This window comes from Choloepus didactylus, chromosome 1 (genome assembly GCF_015220235.1).
Source record: "Choloepus didactylus isolate mChoDid1 chromosome 1, mChoDid1.pri, whole genome shotgun sequence".
Lineage (NCBI taxonomy): Eukaryota > Metazoa > Chordata > Mammalia > Pilosa > Megalonychidae > Choloepus > Choloepus didactylus.
The window spans coordinates 15,129,975-15,140,864 of NC_051307.1; the positions used below are offsets into that span (position 1 = coordinate 15,129,975).

The 10,890-nt window shown below is 43.3% G+C and overlaps 1 long non-coding RNA gene across 1 annotated transcript in view; it reads left to right on the forward strand.

Moving 5' to 3' along the window:
- The window catches only part of LOC119531332, a 49,798-nt gene extending 41,873 nt beyond the window's left edge, over positions 1-7,925 (forward strand). Inside the window, exon 3 of the long non-coding RNA XR_005216305.1 lies at positions 7,712-7,925. This is a non-coding gene — a long non-coding RNA (uncharacterized LOC119531332). The remainder of the gene's footprint in view (positions 1-7,711) is intronic.
- The last annotated feature ends 2,965 nt before the right edge of the window (positions 7,926-10,890 follow it).

The window sequence follows — 10,890 nt, forward strand, 5'->3', positions numbered from 1 at the left end:
TTATGAAAATCACGGTTAGTGCCCCTTTCCCTCCAGCATGAGGACCCTAAAAACCTACCATCTCCAGATAGAGGGCTGGAACCACGGGCAAGGCTGCGGGTGTTGCTGGGAAAGGCTACCCAGACAGACCATACCAGTGGTGGGACGGTGAGGCAGGGCGTGAGTGGGGAGTGAGCCTGGAGGGCGTCACACTCGTCTCCTCAACTAGAAAGTTAGGTCTTCAGTTAGGGTTGGGCCCTAAGGTAGCACAGTTCTGAACACATGGCTAAACCCTTCTACAGATGGACATCATTCCTTGAACTGTTGTATCGAGAGCCGTTTTAGTAGTGGTAATGAACTTGGTTTCTGGAGCAACTGGAATCTTGGTTGCACTACTCATGAGTTGTGTGAACTTGGTCTCCGTTTATGTATCTGTGAAACGAGGATAATAATTGTGCCCACCACCTAGGGTTGCTGAGAGACTTGAGTGTGAAAATGTATATGTAGTGCTTGGCATAGTGGCTATTAAGCACTATTGTTTAAGCACACTCTAAACAATAGCTGTCATTGCTTTTTTAAAAAAGGATGTGAGGCTAGGTTTATCAAATTTCCACAATCAACTGGGGAGAGACCCAGTGTCTGAATAGTCCATCACCACCATTATTTATCACTGCTTTTCTTTTTATATTGTCTTCCCATTTCTAGCTGCTCCTCTATCCACTTGGATTTCTCTTTTGTCCCTTTGATTAAAATCCTCAACCCTCAGGAAAGGCTCTGCAATCACCTGTTTTATCATCCCATGTGAATTGGGATCAGTGTACTTCCTTTATTGGAGAGTGTGTGTGTTTGGGGTTGGAGGGGTAGGGTGGGCTGTATCCCAGTCTTATCTCTAATCATGGAATGAATGTATTACCTGTGAAAAGAATTTTAGGCAACACTGAGGAGGTATCTCTGGTGTATGACAGAATCTGTTCTTTTTCTTCAAGCCCCACAATTCTTACTGTATTAGTGAGGTATTGTTAGTGTTAAATAGTAGACCTCCTGTTTTCATTAACACAGCACATTTCTCTCTCTCACACACACACATACACACACACACATCTGTGCTGAGTTTTTATAGAGGTGATACAAAGAATATTCATTTAAATAATCTTTCTAGGTATATGAAGAAAGGTAATTGAACACCTAGTCCATTAGATGACTCTATAGCCTTTTGAAATTCTTTATTTTGAAATAATTTCATTTCTGCAGAAAAGTTGCAAGAATAGTACAAAGAACTCGTGTATCCACTTCATCCAGATTCCTTGACCTGCCCCACCCCTGTGAGGTGAAGCTTGATTACTGCTCAAGTTAGTGTCTACCATTATCCCGTTCTGCCTCCTGCATGATCAACAGCAGCTATGACAATTCCCGAATGGTAATTGTCTATTTCCATAATTCCTTTGACATTGCAAATTCCTCTTCTGAGATATAATTCACATACTATACAATCCATTCACTTAAAGTATATAATTCAGTGGCATTTTGTATAGTCACAGAATTGTACATACATCACCACAATCAATTTTAGGACATTTTCATTTCCCTCCAAGGAAACTTGGTACCCTGAACCATCACCCCTTATTTCCCCCGTCCCTCAGCTCTAGGGAACCACTAATCTACTTTCTGTCTCTATAGATTTACCTATTTTGGAATTTCATATCAATGGAATGATGCAATATGTGACCTATTATGACTGGCTTCTTTCACTCAGCATAATGTTTTCAATGTTCATTCATATTGTAGCATGTATCAGTACTTTATGCCTTTTTATGACTGAATAATATTCCATAGTATGGATATACCATATTTATTTAACCATTCATTGGTTTGAACATTTGGGTTTTTTCTACTTTTTGGGTGTTATAAATAATGCTTCTATGAACATTTGCATACAGGTTTTTGTATACACATAAGCTTCTATTTCTCTGAGGAGTTTATTTATCTATTACAATAAGATACACTTGAACAGATCAAGCAATTTCACTGAGAAAAAGATGTGTCATCAATATTAAACAGGAACTAGATAAGCAGTACTATTTATTCATTTCTATACTGAGGAGTGAGATTAACTAGATCCTATGGTAACTCTATGTTTAACTGTTTGAGGAACTGCCAGACTGTTTTCCAAAGCAGTTGCACCATTTTATATTCTCACAAGCAGTGTATGAGGGTTACAATTTCCCCACATCCTTGCCAACACTCATTATCTACCTTTTTTTATAACCATCCTAGTGAGGATGAAGTGGTATCTCATTGTGTTTTTTTTTCCTCACAAAAACTAGCCAACATTTATTTTCTCATTTGTTAAAATAAGACTGCAACTGTTATTTTACAAACATTCCTCCATTTCTCCAAGTAAGAATTTTATACTCTATTATTACTTAAATATCCAACAAACAATTAACACAAAATAATTATAACTTCCCCAAACATCATTTATCTGTAAGTATCTGCATTTATGGTATATAGTGTTAAACTTTTCAGGTGCTTAACTACCAACTGCAATAAGTACAAACAGGAAGGGCTTAACATTTGATCAGAACATAGTATTGACAATTGAGTTAAAGACTAGATTTTCAGGAAAACCTATTGCTTTCGTATTGTAATAGATTATATAAGAAATGAAATTCTACACTTGAACAGATCAAGCAATTTCACTGAAAAAAAGATGTGTCATCAATATTAAACAGGAACTAAATAAGCAGTACTAAATAACAAACTAAGAGCTACAGACATCTCAAATTTATTTCTCATTTGGGAGAAAACATGAACACTATTTCCTTTAAAAGTACAGGCCTTTTCAATGAAGAAAATTTCTGATCAGCTCAAAAATAATTCTAATAGAGTACATTTCATATTCTGAGAGGGCAAGTACCGGGCTTTAGGTGCCACAGAAACCAGAACAAGAGGACGTAATCTTACGTAGGAAGTCAGGAAATGTCTCCTGAGGGAATGATTCAAATAAAACCATCTGGGTTTGCTAAAGCTGATAAAATGCAATGTACCAGAAATGGGTTGACTTTTATAACTGGAATTTATTAACTTAGAAGTTTACAGTTCTAAGGCCATGAAAATGTCCAAATCAAGGCATCAACAGGAGATGCTTTCTCCCTGAAGACTGGCTACCGGCAATCCTCAGCTCCTCTGCCACATGAGCAGGCTCATGGCGATATCCACAGGACTCTCCCTTCTCTCCCAGGTTTTCTTGCTTCTGGCTTCTGGCTTCAATGGCTTCCTCTCTGTTTCTGTGTGTCCTTCTCTCTCAGCTTCTGTCTTTTATCCTCTTATAAAAGACTCTGGAAAGAGGATTAAGACCTACCCTGAATGAGGTGGGTCACATCTCAAGTTAAAATCCCACTCACAGTGAATCTCCCTGTCAACGTGGAATATGACTCCCGGGGAGGAATGTAGACCCGGCATTGTGGGATGGAGAACATCCTCTTGACCAAAAGGGGAATGCGAAAGGAAATGAAATAAGCTACAGTGGCAGAGAGATTCCAAAAGGAGCCGAGAGGTCACTCTGGTGGGCACTCTTACGCACAATATAAGCAACCCTTTTTAGGTTCTAGTGAATTGGCGTAGCTAGCAGTAAATACCTGAAACTATCAAACTCCAACCCAGAACCCATGAATCTTGAAGACAGTTGTATAAAAATGTAGCTTATGAGGGGTGACAATGGGATTGGGAAAGCCATATGGACCACACTCCCCTTTGTCTAGTTTATGGATGGATGAGTAGAAAAATGGGGGAAGGAAAACAAACAAACAAAGGCACCCAGTGTTCTTTTTTACTTTAATTGTTCTTTTTCACTTTAATTTTTATTCTTGTTATTTTTGTGTGTGTGGTACTGAAGGTGTCAGGGACTGATTTTGGTGATGAATGCACAACTGTATAATGGTACTGTGAGCAATTGAATATATGCTTTGTTTTGTGTGATTGCATGGTATGTGAAAATATATCTCAGTAAAATGAATCTAAAAAAAAAAAAATCCCACTCACAATGGCTCCACACCCACAGAAATGGATTAGCTTTAAGAACATGACTTTTTCACGGGTCCATAAGACTTCAAACCATCACAGAACCCGAAAGGATGAGAAGAGCGTCCAAGGTCCCGACTCAGGCTGCCACCACCCTGTCCTGCACTTCCCTCCATACCAGGGGACCAAGGGGCTCGGCCACCACTCCCTCATCTGGGCCACGCCCAACAATAGGCCCTGGAAAGGGTGGGGGTTGCCCAGCGCCTCACAGGACACCTGCAGCCGCTGCTGCCCATCCTTCCTGATATAATTCCCCGACAGCACCACGGTGACCACTTGAGCTTCAAGCGTGTGCCACTGGCTGTGGTTATGATTTGCATCCTCCAAATGGCCAGAGAGGGTGAGCATTTTTCCATGTGCTTATTGGCTATTTATATATCTTTTATATATTTTAGTTACAAGTTTCTTATCAGTTATATGATTTGCTTTTTCTACGTTTGCTGGTTGATATTCTATTGTAAGGAAGACCTTTTTTTCCTTCCTCATTTATTTATGTATTTATTCATTTATTTATATCAGTATGGATTCTTGACTCCTATTTTGTTCAATGGATTATAATCCATTATTCTCATTTATTTCAATTTTCAAATTGTCCTTGGTTTGGCCAGCGGGAGCTTGTTCAAGTTGGCTTCTGTGTCCTTTTGACATATTTCCATTTTTCTCTGAGTAATTTCATTACTTTGTGGCACCTTAAGATGTTCCAAGCTTACCTTATTCTCCGTAGAACTTTGGAGATGTGGGCGCTCAGTAGGTCCATTGCCACTGGGGTGTCATTGTCTCAGGGGACAGAGCTAGTAAATACATAAACATATAAGTAAATATATAAACACAGACACATAGACAACTATAGCAATCTTTATATTTATCTCTGTGTGCATATATAATATACATATATCATATACTATGTAAATGTATGTATGTATCTATGTTTAAATGTCTTAATGATAGTTCAAAATCCAATCCATTACTGCAGAACTCTTTCTAGCCTACTTCTTTACCATCTTTGTAAATTCATTCTCTGACAGTGAGAAAGTTGGCTCCCGTTTTCCTCTGTTTATTTTCTCATTTGCACAATTAATGTACTTGTTTAATCTAACCATTCTCCAAACCACAGTGGCTACTTCCTCTGCCTGCCACCTCATACCTCCCCCTGCCCCTGCCCTGCCACATGTCCTGGATACTAGACCTGTAGCTGCTGCCCCATCCACATCCGGAAGGGAGGGGAAGATGGGAAGGAAGAGAAGAGGACGGGAAGGGAAGAGGACCCGATTTCCTTTGTAGGAGGGCTTGGGTGATAAATTTCATCTGGCATTCATGACAGGAGAAAATTGACAGCTTCTGGTTACTTGTGGGCCTTTGGGCCCTAACCTGATTTTCTTTTGCTTGGAATGACATCCGCTTCCCCCAAGCCCCCTGCCAGGTGGACTCATTGTTAGGGATCAAGCCTGGCTTACTTAGGACAGCCAATGTGGTGGTTCCTACAAGTTGCTCCCTCCACCGTTTTATATGGCATGAAGAATCAGAGACAGTTAAAGGAAAAACCACTGGCAACATATGGGGCAGACAAAACGATAATAATTTTAATAAGTAAAGTTATTTTACAATCAATAAGGAAGGACAATGACCTTAATAGAATAACAGGCAGAGGATATGAACAAAACAAGTGAAAAGATTCTCAACCTCTCTTTTAATCAACTGAATGCATATGAAAATGAGAACTTATTTTTTCTTCTGTTCAGACTAGCAAAGACAAAAAAGAATGATAACTACATGTACAGGTGAGGAAATGGGGAAACAGTTCCATATACTATTGGGGTAGGGGTGCAGAGAGAGGGGTTGCCATTTGCTCTAACCCTTCTAGAGTCCAATCTAGCAATATTCTTGGTCTTTTGATCTGGTAACTCTATTTCTTAGGAATCTACGCAAAGCAAATAATAAGACAAGTAGTAATGTGTGTGTGTGTGTGTGTGTGTGTGTGTGTGTGTGTGTATGTGTATGATATGTTCATTGCCTGATTATTTATAATATCAAAAGGTGGGGAAAACCTACATCTATCATTAGGAAATTAGTTAATAAATAATGGTAGGATGGAATATAATGCTGCCCTTGAGAAAGCAAAGGTAGATCCTACTGTATTGACATAAAGCAGCCCACAATATTTAGTTTTATTCATGACAAAAAGAAACCATTCATATAATACTATCTGTGTGTGAGTGTTGTTGTGAGTTAACAAAAGTTAACTCATCTACCCCTCACAGGTGTAAATGCTTTGGAGTCTGTGCTCTAAAACACCACACTCCACTGCTAAAGAAAATAAAAACAAAAAACAAAAAAAACCAGACAAATGAACAAACAAGTATTTTCAAGTATATGACCCAATTCATGTGTGTGTGGGTGTGTATGGGTGTGTGTGTATTTTGGGAAAAAAATCTAGAATGAAGCTTTCAACAGTGGTTCTCTCCAGAGGGTGAGATTAGTTTACATCAATCAGGTATTATCATTAAACAAAATAATTCAATCAATCAAAAAATAAAATCTGACTTGGGGGAAGAGTAAGGGTCAGTCTGTCCTCCCCTTCTCATCTGAAGATTATCTTTCTGGGGCTTCAATGTCACAGGTTCTGGGTTGTGTTCTCTGGGGGACAGTGAATCACTTCCAATCTGGCTCCCACCTTCCTACCAGCCCCTCCGGACCCCAGTCGGTCCCCAGGGGCCCTGTGCTTTGCTTTGCCAATCTGCTCAGAAAACACATGTCTTAGGGGCACTAAAAGCTGGCACCAGGTGGCTGGACCTAAGTAGGTGGTGTAGTGTAGTGGGACAAGCAGGAAATTGGGAGTCATGGGACATGGGTGCCCTTGGCCAGCTGCGTGGTACCAGGTATGTCCCTTCACCTCCCTGGGTGTCAGCCCTGTTTCAAAAATGAGTGGGTAGGATTAGGGTTCTCTGATCTTACTGACCCTCAGAACAAGCTCACTGGCAGGCTGCAGAAAGCAGTATGCAGATAAAGCAGTGAGCATTGCCTGACGTGGAGTGTCACCCAGTGGGCGAGTTATTGTCCCCGATGCTGTTATAGGTAAAGGGGAGTGTGGGTGGGAGGCAGAGCTGAAGTTTGTGCACCTCAAAGAGTTCTTAGATGATAAGGTTAGTCCAGCCCCTGAGTCAGCCCAGGGCTTGAGTTTCCTAGGTCAAATCTCAGCTCCCTCCCAAACTGGCTTCCTAACGCAGGGACCCTCACTTCTCCGGAGCTCACTACCTAGCCACCCGATGAGAGAGAATAAAGCCAAGAATCTGGAAATAAGCAAGCAAATTTTAAGGGCCTTCATCTTGGACAAAATGCTAGCACAAAAATCCATGGCTGTTCTTTACAGAAAAATTCTTTAGTCCCTACTAATACTAAGTTATCACTTTAACAATAACTAATATTGATATTTACTACACACCAGTCCCTGCCTGAAACACTTCCTATGGATTCTTTCATTCAAGCTCTTCCCTAACACCCTGATGTAAGTACTGTTTCCACCCCTTTTTACAAGTGAGGGAACTGAGGCACAGAGAAGTTAAATCGCCTGCCCAGGGTCACAAAGACAAAGAACTTTGACACTCACTCGACATCTTGTTAACAGGCTTGTTTCTCTGGTTTCACAACCCCATAGAAGCAGCCAAGTAGAATGAAGGCAGGATGCCCTCGAAAGCAGAAGTGACGGCTGAAGGACACGGAAAAGCCATGAAAAGCAGACACAAAACCTCCCAAACCATCATCGCCGGGGTCAGGAGGCAGGAGGGCACAGCCATTGAGGAGACGAAGAATAGCACACAGTCGTATTGTGCTGCCTGGTTTACAGAGCTCTCTCGCACATTCTATTTCGTTTGACCCTGAGTCAATAAAAAAGTTCAATTCAATTTGGCCTCTTCTGTTTAAAACCGAGGGACTGGGAGAAATACATTTGACGAAGAAGGATGGATAGTTTTAAAAACTTGCTGCTTTAAAAGAGTGAAAAAAAATAATCTATTCCTTGGAAAATTTATTTAGGTAAACAACAAGATGTACCAGGTTGCCAGGTGCCTGACACACACGAGGCGATGCAGTTCCTGGTGGATGGCCAACATAAATTTGGTATTGCAGTTATATATAAAGTTCATTTCCTCAACTTTATATTGAGGATGGGAAATCCTTTTTAGTAAAAACCACTCTCAGTCCTCCCTCATTTTTAGCTATGAATGGTTTCCTTCCTTCCTTCCTTCCTCCCTCCTTCCCTCCCTTCTATTTGTTCATTTGTTCTTTCCTTCCTCCCTTTTTCCCTTCCCTTCCTTCCTCTCTTACTCCCTTCCTTTCTTTTTTTAATGGTGGTTAAGGCTGGAAACTGGCCAATGGAGAGGTGCAGAGAGAGGCCCGAGTTCAGCCACCAAAGACCCAAGTTAAGAGAGTTGTTTAGCCACCGTGTGGGGTCTTAGGGTTCACGTCTTGCCTCTTCTTGAAGACAACCTGTGGAACCTCTTGGGCACTGGGCACCTCCTGGTCAGCCAGCTGAGTAGCCCGACACCCCCGCTTTCCCACACCCGGGGCTTCTGTGTCTGGGTTTGGGGGAGGAACCCCCCAGCACCAAGTGTGTGCTGCTCTCTCCCCACAGTCCAGGCATAATTTATCGGTGGGGACCCTGGGGCCCAGAAGGCGCTGTCTGTTTTTGTCTTAACGGTAATTTACAGCACAGGCTGCCCTCGTGGTCACCTTCCCCTTTGCTCAAGTAGGTGAACACAATGTCTCCATCTTGGTTGCCACAGAAAGGATGTATTCTCCAAGGGCCCCTTGAATCGGTGGCGGCTGCGCCCCCAACAGCCGGGCAGGGGGGTTGGCAAGTCTCCAGCGTAGACAAGATCCATTAACAAAATGGAGTGTGCCATCTTCACAGCACAAATATTTTCCCCAACCATAATACCCTCTTAAGGAGACCTCAAGTGGACTGGCCTTGTCACCAGCTCTTCCAGGCCCAACACTGATGGTTTTAATTTTTTTTTTATTTTTACTGACGCTGGTGTTTGCAGGGAGCAGGGAGGAGAGGACCCGGGACAGGCACGGCCTGAGTGCAGTCCCAAGAGATCTTGGCCCTGATGGCCTATTGTGCTTCACACGTCGCAGACAAAGAAACCCCGAGCCTTTCTCCAGCGGGTCCCTGAAGTTTCCTCAATAAATCAGGGTCCAGATCAAACTATTCAGAGGCAGTGGCGGAATCCCGATAGATTTCCTTCCCAGCAGACCTCGGATATGAGTGATTTTCAGCTGAACTCATTTTGTTTTAATTCTTTCTCCGTGCCCGCCCCCCTGCTTTCTTTGTCACTTTCCTCCTTTCTGTCCGGGCTTGGGGTGGAACAGAAGAAGTGTCTGTCGGCCTGAATCGGTGGGATTGTTTGCATCATCAGGCCATTCACGCGCGCCCCTCCCCTGTTGTAAAACACAAGCCCGGGCCGGTGAAACAGCGGCCCCATTGTACGGCGCCCATGCCACCCAGGTTTCACCTCAGTCCTCTCTGAGCCCCCCCTTTTATTGTTCCCCGTCAAAAGAAAGCATTTGCTCAAGGGAGGGGAGGGGAGTTCCCCTTGCTGCCGAGGACACGGAGGTTAATGGGAAGATTGATGGGAGAAAGTTCACCTAGAAAACCAGGATAAATTTCTGGCCTGGCCAAGGCCAGTTGTTTCATTGTCCTGGGGCCATGTTTTTTGTTAATTATCTCTCACTCTCTCCTTTTATCAAGGAGAAGAGTAGCAAAGTGGGGAGAAAGGAACAGGATATAGGGGTCAGGGGTCCCTTTGGGCCACCTAGGTGTCCCATTTTCGATGTGAGGGTGGGTAAGTCGGCTTAGGGGTGGAGAAGAGGGCTGACCGCCAAAATAATCGCTAATGTGATCCTGCTCTTCCCAGCTTCACACTTGCACACACACGCACACACGTGCACTTTTTCTTTTTTAATTTTTAAGCCACAAAACTGAAAGGAGGCTCTTGGGAAGGCGAAAAAAAAAACCCCGAGAGGAAGACTAAGAAAGTCGGTCCAAACAAGAACATGTTGTCAAGGAAATAAACCTCGGTGAGGGCCTGTGTTAAAGCACAGCTGCTGGATTTGGCCAGCCTCAGACACTGGGGGTAACGACAATGGTTCTCAGTGGCAGTGTCCCAGCTCCCAACGTAAATGGGGCTCAGCCTGAAAGGGGAGGAAATGGAACAAAACATTTCCTTGGGTTCCACTGGCAGAGAAATAACATCAATTTCAGTTTGGGGGAAAAAAAAAAAAAGCCAAAGAATCTCCCTGTTTCCCCACATTAGCAAAGGCAAATTCATAACTTGCCAACAAAGTACCTTTGAAATGCAGCTGCACTCCACGAACACACTGCCTTTTTCCACCCAGAGAGACAACCCTGTCTTGACCAGAAAGAGGGAGGAAAAGAAAAAAAAACCAAAAAACCGCACACTATTGAAAACCCACGAGAGTGTAAAAGAAGGGAGGAGGGCTGGAGGCTGGGAGGGAGGGAGGGAGGAGAAAAGCCAGATGCAAATGATAAGCTGTACCTAGAATAATGCAACTTTCTTGGCTTTCCGAGAGGAGGGCTGGAATGAATGAGCCCACAGATTCTTGGGACAGGGGCTGCTCATGGGCAGCTGTGGTCAAAGGCAGCCGTGCGGCCAGGAGGGAAGGACGCTGGGCAGGCCCCTGACCTCCAGGCGCTGAGCGCTCAGATCCCAGCACCAACCAGGAAGGCCGCAGCCGCTCCCCCTGGGAAGAGGGGCTCTGGGAATTTCTCCGACTAAGGAGGCAGGAGCAGGGCCCCCGCAGCCCACAGGTACG